The sequence below is a fragment of the Hyposmocoma kahamanoa genome, unplaced genomic scaffold, assembly GCF_003589595.1.
Source record: "Hyposmocoma kahamanoa isolate Upper Pololo Valley unplaced genomic scaffold, ASM358959v1 92, whole genome shotgun sequence".
Lineage (NCBI taxonomy): Eukaryota > Metazoa > Arthropoda > Insecta > Lepidoptera > Cosmopterigidae > Hyposmocoma > Hyposmocoma kahamanoa.
This window is the reverse complement of record NW_020654748.1, coordinates 24236024-24250732: the sequence shown is the minus strand read 5'-3', so window position 1 is coordinate 24250732 and position 14709 is coordinate 24236024. Positions and strand designations below refer to the sequence as shown.

General features: G+C 39.2%; 1 long non-coding RNA gene and 1 other non-coding gene across 2 annotated transcripts in view; one reads left to right on the top strand and one right to left on the bottom strand.

Annotated features, from left to right (window-relative positions):
• Positions 1-14709, top strand: part of LOC113236877 — a 53476-nt gene that overhangs the window by 2252 nt on the left and 36515 nt on the right. The gene's annotated exons all lie outside the window — the stretch shown is intronic.
• On the bottom strand, positions 1632-1703 carry Trnam-cau. Its single transcript has one exon. It is a non-coding gene; the product is annotated as a tRNA-Met (tRNA).

The window sequence follows — 14709 nt, the reverse complement described above, 5'->3', positions numbered from 1 at the left end:
CCCTGCTTCGGGGGTGCTTTTAATTTCATACCTAAATATTAAGTGGAGACTCAACAGCCTTGTGATTTATACTTTATTTCCTGCCTGCGTAAATAAGAGGGTATTTTTTAAGAGTTTAAAGGACAATAAAAGGCTTAGTCATTACTTTAATGATCCGAATAGTTTAATTACATTGTTCTTTGGATGCATTAGTTTACAGATGGGTGATAGTAACAATTTTGTAAGTCCATTTATTCTCCGCCAGGATAAATCAATTGCCAAAGCGCTCGCTGTTCTGGAGCCTCAGGTCGTCGTTAGCTCTCGAATCGATGACCACTCGAACGTCTTGCACATGTTGCGCTAGCGCCCCTACCGCTGTCGTGGCCCGGGGCGCCTATTACCATAACAAGCCCCCATTTACTCACCTCCGGCTACATTCTGGAACCAACATATTTTTGCTACTCTCGAACTCATATTACACAACAATTAGCTTGACAAATGTCTTTTTCGACAGCACAGCTATGTTAGCTAGTCTTTTGTTACCGAAAACTAGAATTTGACAGAAGAACGCTTCGTTTGTCAATTGCCATCGATTATGTTCGGTGAAGTTGGCGGCCGTCGGCTAATTTAGGGTGTGGCAGAAGGGACTGAGCACCCTGCATTGGAGGTAGGTATTTTTGGGCGCTAACTAGATAACAAGTGGTTTAAAATTAGAATTTGCATGATAATGCGTGAGGGGTGACGTAATGAAGTTGGAAGGGTGACGTCAGATGCGAGAGGCCAGTAGTTACGTTGTAGTTACTTAGTGATATATTTTGCAGTTCATTACGCTTTTTACGAGAGAACCAATAAAAAATAACAACAATGGAATTAGAATCACATACCCACCTGCATTATCCGAAGTATCCAGTAAGTAGTGCACCGCATTTCAAAGGGTGAAGATTTGGGTAAGCAACAACGACTTTTCTTTCAAACAACATTTATGGAAAATAAATTCCAATAGAGTTGTAATATTTCTTTACCTCTTATCTGTGCAATATTTTTGAGGTACACAGTTAGAATAGGATAATCTATCAGTAGGGTATACTGTAAGCATGTAACCGTGAAAACGCTGTGTTGTTTGTTATGGAAGCGTACAAAGGTCTGGGGCATCACCGAAGCCGAAAAAAGAAAAACATCCAACGAGCACGTGCGGCAAATTATCAATATCCCATGATAAAGCAAACGTCGCCTATTTGTGTTTGTCGGTTTGTTTTTATACTAAACTCTCGATGGCTCTACGCTAGCGCCGTGGCGGTTAGCAGCTGGGGCACGGCTAGCTCGGAAAACAAGAAACTGTTTTTGATTGTGAAATACATAGTTATTTACAAACGCTCGGTTTTCTAACCTGTTTGTTCACTGAAATGATAACGGTTAAAGTGTTACTGAGAAGCTTTTTATGATTTTTATGCTAACATTTTAATGTTTTTCTTAGCCTAAAGATAAATTAGTTGTACGCCAAGTATATATACATATAATACCCACATAAATTTGTCATGTTCTACACAAATGTGTACGTTTGTGGATACAAAGGTACACATTTGTGTAGAACATGCTATTTCAAATAAAATTAAAAAAAAACCAAAAAGTTATAAGAGAAAGCTGGTATTAATTAGCAGAGCGTGGTTTCGATCCACGGACCTCTGGGTTATGGGCCCAGCACGCTTCCACTGCGCCACTCTGCTCCCGAAGGCCGCGGCGAAATAGCGCTACGCTTACTGTTGACCAATTTGTATGACAACCACGACCATAGTCATCAATTCATTATATCGTAAGGGTAAGCACGTTTTATAATACATTCCATTTATTGATTAAGATCGCTGATAGACAATAGCTAATGAAATTTTGGAAAAACCTAATTCATATCGAAAAAAACTGTTCACGTCGAGCTGTTGCAAACAGATTAAATTTACAAACAGCTTTAGAAAGTCATAAAAGTGTTTTACAAGCACTTAAAAGTGTTATAAGTGTACTTACTTATACGTTTATTCAGTTGAGAGTTATTTGAAGTAGTTAGCGGGTATCGGTAGCCCGAGGCCACTTTTATTCGCACGCGAATGGTCCTCAATGGACTTTGCGACTTGCTATTGAATCACTTTGTATTGTTGCAAAAAAATTTAATGTAAGGGACATGGGGGCTGTTTTTCTAAAAGGATCGGGGAATAAGACAAATTAGTTGCATTACGATTCAATGCAAAACCAATTCTTCTTTAATTTGTCAATGCCTAGCGCCCAATAACTGTATACAAAACTCGAGAAGCTAATTATGCAGGTACCTAAGTATATCAAAACACACAACTTCATCGGAGGCTTACGAAAATTCATAAAAAATGTATATCTCCCATTGTACATAGTTTTCATGTGCAAATCTCTATTAACACTATGCATACAATTGGACGTAGTTAAGCAAAAAGATCCAATCCACAAAATTATCAAAAAAATTAGTTATATGTACCAAAAGGTTCCTAAAGTCTAACCACTTAGATCAGCAAAAAATCCAACACATAAACATAAATAAATATCTTTGGAGTTACATCACATTATAAGTTTTGATAATAAAACAAGAGTGAGAAACACTTTTAAACTTCAAACTGCCGTATCTCGAAAGTTACTGTATGTGTATTGGACCCTTTTTGTTTAACTACGTCCAATTAACATTAGGTACTCACGTTAAAGAAAACGCGTGCTTGTCAGATATACCTATAAATAATATAATACTTACATAGTATTTCATCTCGTTACACATGAAAGTAATAGAAAAAAGTCTCTATGCCATTATTATATTCGTTGGCTTCCCATCATTAGCCGAACGTTGCCATGTGGTCCGACGATCACACGTCATAAAATAATATCCAGCTAAATGTCGCAACCCCTGTAAAGAAATTAGCGAATATGGCGTATCATACAGAGCTAATAGGGTAACACAGCCGATTGTCGACTACCCGGCTGCAACAATGGCTGTCCTGGGAGTCTGCGGACGCCAATAAAATGGTACAAAGGCACCCTGCGGAGGCGCCGAGCGCCACAGAAGGGATGCGTAAGATACTATTCGATATTAGAGGAATTAATATGAACACTAAATTCTACCTCAAGTACAGACTATTGTGCACGTATGACCTGACAGTACAGTAAAGCTGAAAATGAATATTGAAATTATACGCGTTGCAACAACATGAAACAACACATTATTTTAATTATTATGTTAACAACAACTAAATATTTAAATAAATTAAATAAGAGTAAAACTTGAGTAGTAAAGCTGACAACCAACAACTCATACAAAAACTTCCATAACACTTTAAACATGACATATTTTCGCAAAAGTCGAATTACGAGCTAAATTATTCGACTTATTTCATTATTTATTAGTCGAGTTATTCCCACCACTAGCTGGCAGCAATGCTGATCGGCTTTCTTCAGTATTAGCTTGGTTAATCTCGCAAGGGAGTCGCCTATATTGCTTTTTACCAGCGTTCATTTGGGAACGTCACCATTGAGCTAATCTTGTCAGTGGACTAGCTCCTACATATTAAAACTTTAATAAAGCCAAACGAATGGGTTACATGAAACTATTACTTTTGTGAACCCCCAAACGTATCATCTATCGACAACAGCTTCTAAACAAAAATAGAGTAGCAGTAGAGCTCCTTGTGAAAGAATTCGTTTTTGAAGGGTAAGGGTGCTGGTGAAATTATAGGCACATGGGACTTGTCAACTTATGTCTCAGGGCGACAGGCGCAGTGGCAGTGCCAATCAGATCTTTGCTATTTAAAGCCCTGAGTAGCACTGCAACTGTTACGGACAGGCATGAAGCTTACCATCGGGCGCCCGTTGTGAGTTATTCGTCCCGTCGCTTGATATTATAAAATAAAAAACAATAAAAATACTGATAATTTGTTGACAACGTTATATATATTATTACGTGTATTGATTGGGAACCACTGTCTCCCTAAATTACAGTATGGGAGACAGAATTAAAGTAATTATTTATATCCTTGTGAATCAATAATAACCTTATTATTGTAATAATGAATATAATTTTACCATAAAACGGCTGTACCATGTAGCATTGGTAAGTTATGCAATATAAATACTGTTTATCTTGAGGAACTATGTAGTAAAAGAGCATTGTAGTGTAAAAGATGAAGGCGTAACTAAGATAAATAAAGGAATGCTTCGATGATTCAGTCATAAGAAAGGAATGGAAAAGGCGGATATTAGTTGAATAACGGCAAAATTTATAGTGCGACTGTGGATGGAAAAAGTGGGCAGAGATCTACATCGGCGTATATATCTCAATTAGATTCAGCATTTTCTTAAACAAGGGCAGATCTAGTGTAACAAGAACAAAAAAGATGATAGATGTGGTAATAATTAAGTTTCATTATTCAGCCATACGACGCCCACTGCTGGGCATAGGCTTCCCCCAACGATCTCCACGACGGTCGGTTCTGCACTGCCCGCATTCATCGGCTCCCCGCGTCCTTTACCAGATCGTCGGTCCACCTGGTGGGAGGCCTACCCACTGAGCGTCATCCGGTGCGCGGTCGCCATTGAAGATCCTTTCCGCCCCAACGGCCATCGGTTCTCCTAGCTATGTGCCCCGCGCACTGCCACTACAGCTGAGCTATGTCGGTTACCTTAGTTCTCCTACGGATTTCCTCATTTCTGATTCTGTCACGTAGGGAAGTACTGAGCATCGCTCTCTCCATTGCCCGTTGAGTAACCTGGATCCTTCTTATGAGGCCCATACTGAGGGACCACGTTTCTGATCCATATGTGATCACTGGCAACACACATTCATCAAAGACTTTCGTCTTGAGACACTGAGGTCATTTGGATGCAAAGATTTTTTTATAGTTTTCCGAACGCTGCTCTTTCTCAAGCTTGGACTTACCTAACTGGACTGTCTACCCCAGGTATACGTAATGGTCAATAACTTCGATTGTAATGCTCCCAATTTTGACTGGATCGGGTACAACATGGACATTCGACATGATCTTCGTCTTGTCCATATTCATCTTAAGACCCACTCTTTGGGAAACACTACTGAGATCTTCGAGCATTGTGTTCAGGTCTCCCTAGGTCTCAGCCATAAGAACTATATCATAGGCAAATCGAAGGTGTGTTAGATACTCGCCATTGACGTTGATGCCAAGTTCTTTCCAGTCCAGAAGCTTGAAAATATCCTCCAACGCACCAGTGAGCAGTTTCGGAGATATCACATCTCCCTGTCTCACGCCTCGTCCCAATTGGATAGGATTAGAGCTCTGATCCTGTAAACGGATTGACATAGTGGCGTTTTTGTATAAGCGCCTTAACACCTCGATATACCTATAGTCTACTTGGCACCTTTGGAGAGACTGCAGCACCGCCCAGGTCTCGATCGAATCAAAGGTCTTCTCATAGTCCATAAACGCTAAGCAAAGTGGTCAGTTATACTCCTCAATCTTCTGTATAACCTGCCGCAGCATATGGATGTGGTTTATTGTACTAAAACCCTTTCGGAAACCGGCTTATTCGGGAGGTTGGAAGTCGTCAAACCTGCAAGCGAGACGATTTGTAACAACTCTCGAAAACAACTTATAGATATTGGTCAGAAGCGAGATTGGCCGATAGTTCTTCAAGAGTGTTTTATCACCCGTTTTGAAGAACAGGTCGACCTCGCTTTCTGCTCCATACCTTCGGCGTTCGACCTTCGACGATGACAGAATTGAAAAGCTTCTGGAGGACTTTCAGTATCGGCTTGCCGCCCGATCTCAGAAGTTCCGTTGTGATTCCATCATCGCCCGCCGCGTTGTTGTTCTTGAGTTGTTTGAGAGCCACACTAATCTCATACAGGCTGACGTCCGGGATATCTTTGGTATAATGTCGGGTATGATTGGCTCTCGGGTATTTAGCCTCGCTTTCAACAAGTGCTTTCGTGGAGTATAACTGTCGATAGAAACTCTCTATCTCCCTCAGGATTTCAGGCTTAGATGAAATGATGCTACCGTCATCAGTTTTCGGCTTCGTCAGATGGCTTTGCCCAATAGACAGGTCTCTCGCGAACACCTTGAGCGTTTGTTCCGCTCAATGGCCCCTTTAATACGCTTTTAGCCGCCTATAGTGACTTGCATCCTCTGAGTTCTGTAGCCTCATTTCATGACTCCATGAGTTGGAGTGTTTTGTCGGAGAGTGCCTTCATTCTGGTACGGTGGGTTTTGAAAAACTTGGACCCAACCGTACGGATTTTTTTGTTGGTTGACACACTTCTGATGGAAATCACGCTATTAACAAGGGACTTGTGGACGATAAACCCGATACCGCCAAGGGACTGCTGGTCGCCCTCCCGGTTCGGACTTCAGATAACGCAATGATATCCCAGCGTAACTTACAAATAGCTTCTTCCAATTCTGAGCTTTGCGTCGGTCCTCGATGTGCGCGTATTGTAGGTTGCCAGGTCCAGTCGCCGTCGTCGTATGGTAGCCGGGTCTCCCCCGAGGATTCTTCGCGCCCCATGCCCTGTTTCCAAAGCTACTACTGTGACTAGGAAGAGCATGACTGCTGGGGACTATGGGCCAATAATGGGGGGATTTTGCCATAATCGCCACGCTTAGCAGGCGGGTTGATGATCGCATTTCTGGCCAAGATGGTAGAAGCCGCTGCTGCCCGTCTTCTGCAATTTTCCTTTAGTCGCCTTTTACGACACCCACAGAATGAGAAGGGAGGTGGTGCTATTCTAGGCCGGCACCACACGGAAATTAAGCATGTATGTAAGTAATATCGCAATACACTGAATAGTTTTTTTCCATTGTCCCTTTACCGGACTGTAATAATTAATGTGTTATATTTCTTTTTAAAAGCACACACATTTTTTAAATTAAATCATAACATATTTTGACTAAATTGTCAAACATTTTTCAAAAAGTCAAAAGTCTCACACACCACTTCTGTACAAAGGGTTGTAAAGGGCATATTACACTCGAGTCATAAACCAAAATTAAAAGTTTTCGATACATTGCGTCGCAACAATGAGACCATTCGCCTTTCACTAAATACTCCACATTAAGGTATCGTTAGTCAAATGACGAAGCGATGCAACAAATTCCGACTCTGTTAACATCCCTTTGATGTACAAAAGTAAACTGTATTGTGTGATTAGTAAATATAAAATTTGATGTCGGGATAAAAGGTCGTAAGTCTTTGCCGTGAATTAAAATGGACGATAAAAAACTTTATGAATGGGGTTGTCGTGTGACGAAGTTGCCCTACTTTAATAAATTATTTTGCCAATTCTGTCAATTGTTTTATTAGGGCTTACTTTTAACAGTAATTTGTTCGTTGTTTGATCTAGGAAATAATTAAAAAATATACGACTCTTTAAAAATAATATAATTATATAAAAAATATCTGTTTATGTACATTTTTACTGTTTAAGGTATTGATATTATTATATTACATTAAGATTTGGGGTACGCATTGCCACACAGATTCATTACGTTGCAAAATATTTTGTATTTGGTCCCCCACGTCCGCCCTGCGTCCGCCCGGCATCATCGGCATCATGGGCATCATTCATAAAATAATAGTGGTCGTCGTCAAAAGGGACGTTTAACAAATGATACGACGAACTTCTATTGTTAAACCTTTTGTTATTTTGCCCGTACAATTCATCCGAGACAACGGAACGATGTAACTACAAAACGTCCGCATTTGCACTTACATCCCTATTACGAGTTACGATGAATTGTTTTTGTAAGTGGAAATTGGTATGGTCACTGTGTTTTATTTTCACATGATCCATAATGCGTACGGCTAATAAGTCACATGTGTATAATTATTATTTTATTGCGCGATTCGAATGCGAGCCATGAGCGTTTATGTTTGGTTGCATTCTTTTTTGCTTTTGTTTAAAGTTTTGCTTTTCATCTTGTCATTGTTGTCGATGCGTAGGACGTTGCGAGTTTGAGTTACGACTTTGTTGCCTTTTGATTTTGCAGTTTATTGCTTTGTGGTGTGTTTATGGGCAGGCCCGTTATGGCAATAAATTCATGTTTTTTTCTCGGATATATTTTCTCTAATAATAGCTCGGTTCGGCTGAAACCATTAACATGCTTATTTTTTGCATAGACCGTTAAAAATAGAGGCAGTAGGTCAAGAAAACGTTCGCCTATTTGGATGGCAAAAGTAATAAGTTTACAATACACCTACAATTAAAGCGTATTTGAGCCGTTAAAAAAATAAACCGCCGCGGCGTAAAAGCCACTTCTTACGTAATAAGCAGGAATTTATCGAAGCGTTTTCATGCTCTAAACTTGAATTATTCATTCGGTAATGGACGGAGGTTGTACCGCTTTGCCGCTGTGATTTCTTTATAAACATAATTAGAATATTATGTATAATTATGTAGCGAATTCGCCTTTAAACTTAATAAACATTTAAGCTGGTTATTTTCGTAAGTAGGTACCATTTAAGTGTTTCGGTTTTTATGTGAAATTTTTAATTTGACTCACCGGAGTTCCTAACGTCTGCTATAAATTTTTACATTGTAAATTTTACGTGAAACGTACATTTTCAGGATAGGTTCGAAGGCCATCGCGTCGCCACGCTCGTCGATGTGCTCGGCCGCAGTAGGAATAAATTTATCCACAACTTTGACTGTACGCTGTCAATGCTTGTTTGTTATTTATTCAATTTCTAATAAACCGGGCGACTGGTGGTAAGCCACACGCATGTCCATAACCGTTGCAGTGCCACTCAGAGCTTTAAACAGCAAAGACCTGATTGGCACTATCACTGCGCCCGTCACCCTAAGACATAAGTTGACAAGTCCATGTGCCTGTAATTAGACCAAAATTTTTGTCAGTAGTTCTCACCATTCTATCAGTATCGAATTGTTAATTTAATTTCTATAACAATGTGAAATAAGCTATTTGTATCTTCAAAAATTAAAATATTATAATTGAAAAATACTGTTATCTAATCATTATCTAGGCAAAAATTAAAAACAATGTGGCAGACCACACACACCAATTGCCTGGTCTTAAACTAGGCAGTTCCAAGCATTTTGAATACCAGGGTAACGGTATTCACTCGCTCACTATCCAAAACACCCACATCAATTTAGAAAAGTTAATTTTTCATATTAGTTCTACCGGAAATCGAACCCGGTACTCTTCATCCACATCATCCAGCACCCACAGTGCAAGTCGGGCCGCCGAGGTCGTCAAGTCTCGAGATTACACGTAGATAGATATCGCCAGTTATGAATAAATATAGATAAAACAAGTCCCCAAAGTAAACCCTAACTTCACTAGCGTAAGTGAATAAAACAATAATTAATTGCTCTCATTCGCCGCCCTTAGTTACCCTCTTTCGTTTCACACGAGAAACCATCACAAATCATCTTTATCTGTGATCGTCGGATGTTTTAGCGACGCTGTTTTGTTTTCAACAATCGTCATTGGGGCCTCTGGTAGCGCATTAAGCACATTTGTAAAGAGTGCGGAACCCTACGTCACTGGCCCCTGATAATGGCTAGAACACATTTATAAACAGTATCAGCGTACGTCATGTACTCGTCAACATTCTCACAAAGAAACAGTAAATTTAAAAAAAAAATTAACTGTATAGTACCTATCGAGTTCTTAGGTTTTCGCGATTGTTACACATAGGAAATGAAACTATTTTTCCGGATTGAAATTGCGTATATTTGTTTTTTCAAACAAACCTTGAAAAAACAAAGATTTGTTTGAAAAAACAAATATACGCGATTTAAATCCGGAAAAATAGTTTCATTTCCTATGTATAGTACCTGCACATTTTATGGCAAATTACGAAATTACAGATACTTTTTTAAATAATAAAATAAAAACTTAATAAGGGGCGAAATTACCCCCTCCATAACCTCTCCAAAACCTAGCATTTCAGTTTCATGTCAACTAGACTCAACTCTGATTATCCACCGTAATGTTAGAATATTTTATAAGCACTTTTACAACAATCTGGCAAAAAAGTTATTGTTCTCTCACGATACCCGTTCACACTACATGCGCGACTACTACATATTCTCAATCAACTTCTCTACTGTAGTATTCTGTTTTATTGATACCAATCGCCACGTGGCCCCGCCAGGGCCGGCGGCAAGCCTTCCCAGGACCGGCACGTGCACTTCATTATTTTCGCGCCAAAATGTTCCGACATCGCTTTGTTAGGAGATTAGGCGTGAGGAAGGGGAGGTGGGACATTTATTTTTGTTTCCTAATATTGCGTATTTGTTTGACTTTTACTTTGAATATTTAAATCTCTATTTTGATGGCGAGATCAACGTTTCGTAACTAACGCACACATATCGATTCTGTACATTTTTTTATAATACCTAGAGACGGGACGAACAGATCGTGCGCCTGCTGGTAAGCGACAAACCTGTCCGTAGTAGTTGCAGTGCTATTCAGAACGTTAAATCGCAAAGATCTGCATCACCCTGAGACATAAGTTGAAAAGTCCCATTTCATTACTGCTTGGCAGCAGAAGTAGGTAAGGTGGCAGTATTCCCTGGACGAACTGTTTCACAAGGAACTCTACTGCTATTAGATTATCTAAAGACAGAAACTGGATGGTTAAAATTATTAACAAGAACAAGCAAAGCGTGGAAATTCCTTATTTATCAATTTCTATTAGTGTTACATCTATATGTATAAATTATCATTTATAATTTAGTTTCGAACAATAAATTACAAAAAAAAAGCAGACAAATTAATCATTTCCTTTTGATCTAAAACTATTTACACTAAAAAAGGTGTGAATAAAGAAATAATTATGATATTTAATCAGATAGCCGAGTGTTTTGAATAAATAGCGCTAATAGTGGAGTAATTGCCTTTTTAGCATTCGCCGGCCAATGAGGCAGAGAGGTGCGCGCAGATACGCGCCGCGATAGCCGACAGCGTGTTATTAATGTTTAAATTTATACAAACTACGGCTAAACGGTAGTCGTCACATTTGCATAGTCAGATCAGTTGCAATAATCTTAAAGCCCGTGTTTTATTTGTGAAACATAATGTGTTAAAGAAACAATGTTGCGATGCGAGGTGAAGACGATTGGAGTGAAGCGACAATGGAATGGTGGCCAAGAAGTGTTAATTGAAACGTGAGACGTCCTGCAGCGAGATAGGTAGACGACAACGCCAAAGTTGCGGGCCGTAAGTTGGTTAGACTGGGGCAACATCCTGCTGGATGGCACAAACTACGGGAGGACGTAACCAGCAGTGGGTGAAGTCGGGCTATAGAGGATCATAGTGATGAAACTAATGTTGAATACCGTACGTTTTACACTTCCAACGTTGTCTGTTTCTTATTTATAATGTAATGAGCATATAGTTTCCTAAAAATATTGCTTTAATAATAATATTAAACTAGTGATGTATTTTCACAAATATATGAATATCGTTGTAGTAAAAACGTCACGATATTCAATAAACTGAAAATAACAATAAATGCAGATAGTTGAGAAATGAGGAAAACAAAGCAGTTAAAGCTTACACTTTGTTTTATGGTCGTTACTTAACTATAATAACTGCTCTAATATTATAACAAAAATATCAATGGCAATAACTCGTTTGTTTTTCTCACTATTTTCGCCCCCATTGCGAGAACACAAAACGTCGGCGCGCGCGCCGGTCGGCGCCCTTGCCGATGGGTGTTGCCATATTTATTATTTTTGTCGCCGTCATTGTGCGGGGATTAAAGCTGTATTTAGATGGGATCAGATAAGCTAATCAGGCTTTTGGTGCTATTGTGTGACGTCATCGATTTTTGCCTATAACGGACTCCATGACAGTACTTTGTTCGACTCGCCAAAATAGAACGCAGTACCATACATACGGAATTAATGTTATCGTAAATTGTACTTATATTTTAAGCCGCAATATATCGGCCTACCTAGAACTAGAATGACATGTATAAGTATCTACAAAATGTCACTTGAGACGCTCTCTATTATCTGCTCTTCACAGTTAGTTTCCGAAACAAATGTCCCTCTGAAAACTATCTCAGTTTCATGATTTGGTTGCTCATAAAACACGACATCTTCACGATCTCAAGTGCGCTTAACATCTCGAATCCTCCTCTGATCAGATAGCCTGGGGGGCCGGGGAGTCTAGGTGACCCCCTTGAAGGGTTGCAGCTAATGTGCTACGTGACTACTGAGTGCCAAAACTACTGCAAGTGGAGAAGGAAGACGTGTTGGACTTTTAACTATTTATTGAACGTTTACAGCAACCTAATGTTTAACAGTTACGGCAATTAGGCGATACCTTATTAGATTCGGTTTACAACTTTTCCCCAATGTGTAAGTGCACTATATATACCAATTATAAATAATTATAATAAGTTTTATTTTTATAATAAATATTCTATTATATACCGACAGCAGCACTGTGTCTGATCTTGTTCCGTTGCACTGGAGGCGATACTCGAACAATAGTGTATAAGCTTGATGTGCTGTAGGTAAACTGTACAAAAAACCTTGTTAACAGAACGTGATTAAATACTTTCAGATGCTATAAGGTGGTGCCTAATTGAATCGCATTCTCCTTATTTCTGAAAACTACACTCAAACTAACAGCTTCCGCCATTTTCAATTACGAGCGGAACCAATCGAATTATCAGATATCCTGCAGACGAAGCGTCTTACTTCTCAAATATGAATTTGTAATAGGTTCTACTTTATCCACAGTTAGTTCCAACAGACCTGAGAGTTTCTTGATTTAGGTGATCGTATTTCGTGACTATCGGACTTTATTTGTGAGGAAAACAAATATAATCTTATAGAGACGATAGCTCATGGCGTAGACAACTGAACGGGGTTTGCCATATCAAAAATCCAAAAGATTATTGCTAGACGTTCCATAAACATGCTCATAAAGTTTAAATAACGCAAAAATCCGGAAGAAGTTAGCACAAAAATCATTACTCCGGCGGCGGATTGTTTTGAAAAAGGCCGGCGTGGGGGCGCGGGCAATCAATACAGGGCCGGACTCGTGCGGAATACTAAACAGGCGGGCGGCGGCAGGCGGCAGCAGGCCAGGTACCGACGCACCACGTGCCGCGTGCATCGCACCGATCATATTGGGGAAAATTTCGACATTTCCCTGCTACGACCACGACTTTTTGAAGCGTTTAAGTTTTAAAGTACCAAATGTGTATGCGTAAGCGTTTCTTCATTCCGCACCAACCCAGACAAATCAATGTCTTGCATGAACTTTCCGCTAAAACTAGGTAGTGTTCAATTTGTCAACCGAGCGAAGGACCACTAACTTCTATAATACGAGTTTTAACTTAGCTTAGGCGTTAGCTGGATGTCTTCCTAAGTGACTATTGTACGACCAATCTTAATAACATGATCTCAAATGAACTCACGCTATGAGATAGGTACAGATTTCAGAAAGTGTTCTACCTTTTCACTAATATGTGTGTACAAGATTTGTAAGCAAGTAAAAGTTTAATGCTAAACTTACTTTTCATTTTGAGTTTCAGGTATGAAATTCAGTATAAGCCCTATCGATGTTTTGATTCAGAAAACAGAAAATACTTTTGTGGTGACTGCCAACTTCCATGTCGCAATTAAAAAGAGCAAAATATCGTGATTGATCAGCAGTAAACCGGATGGGTTATCTCCACGGGAGTATAACCGGAGCGCAAACAAAGCAGCACTCATCGCTGAGCCAATCCAATCATCTCAAACAGTAACTATCCGAGATAACAATACTCGAACAACCCTTGAGAATACGACCAAATCAACTTAACGTTTCATTCGCCCTTGTTGACTTTTGACGTTCTATATTGGCAATGTTATCTTAGTTTACTTAATCAGCGGTGGAACAGAATCGGCGTATGGTCTCTGGGGCCCTCTAACCGGTTAGAGCCCTAGAGAGGGAGTCTGCGGGGTTAAAAGGGTTTTTCCTTCTTGGTTTGGCATGATGGTGCTCAAACTATAACAAAAGTATTCCACGTGCAAGCAGACAATTGCCATTTAATTTTTGTTACACCCTGTCACTCTCATCTAAATGAAACATATTGAAAGTCTTTTGAGGAAGTTATGACCGATAGAGTGTAAAATATTTTCGAAGATATATAAAAAGTGCATACCTACAAATATTTAAGACATTATTTATTTTATTAGTCGTCAATTAGCAACAATGATTTTTATAATTATGGTAGTAAGTAATCATTCTTTTATTTACAATGAAATGAAATGTAGCCGTGGTTACCTATTCAAGCGGAGGCTCGTGGGTTTGAATCCGGACTCGCACCTCGGAGTTTTCGGAATGTTTGTGCAAAATTAAATTTGAAACTTACCGTGAACTTAACGGTGAATAAAAACATCGTAGGGAAACCTGCACACACCTGCAAAGTAATTTGGCGAAAAAGGAACTAGCTCAAGACCTCTCACTGTGAAGGGAGGCCTGTGGCCAGCAGTGACTATAGTATATAGACAACTGTTATTATTATTAATAATATTTATGAACAGGGAGGACATAATATAACTATTCCGAACCATCAGATCCAGATATGATAAAATAAATAAAAAATAAAAAATCTAATCGTAGCCATTTTTTTATTGCATGACAATTAAAATAATTTTGATTTAAATCTCCACATTACTTCCGATTCCATAGTAACCCTCTAAAAATAAAGGCAAAAGAGCTT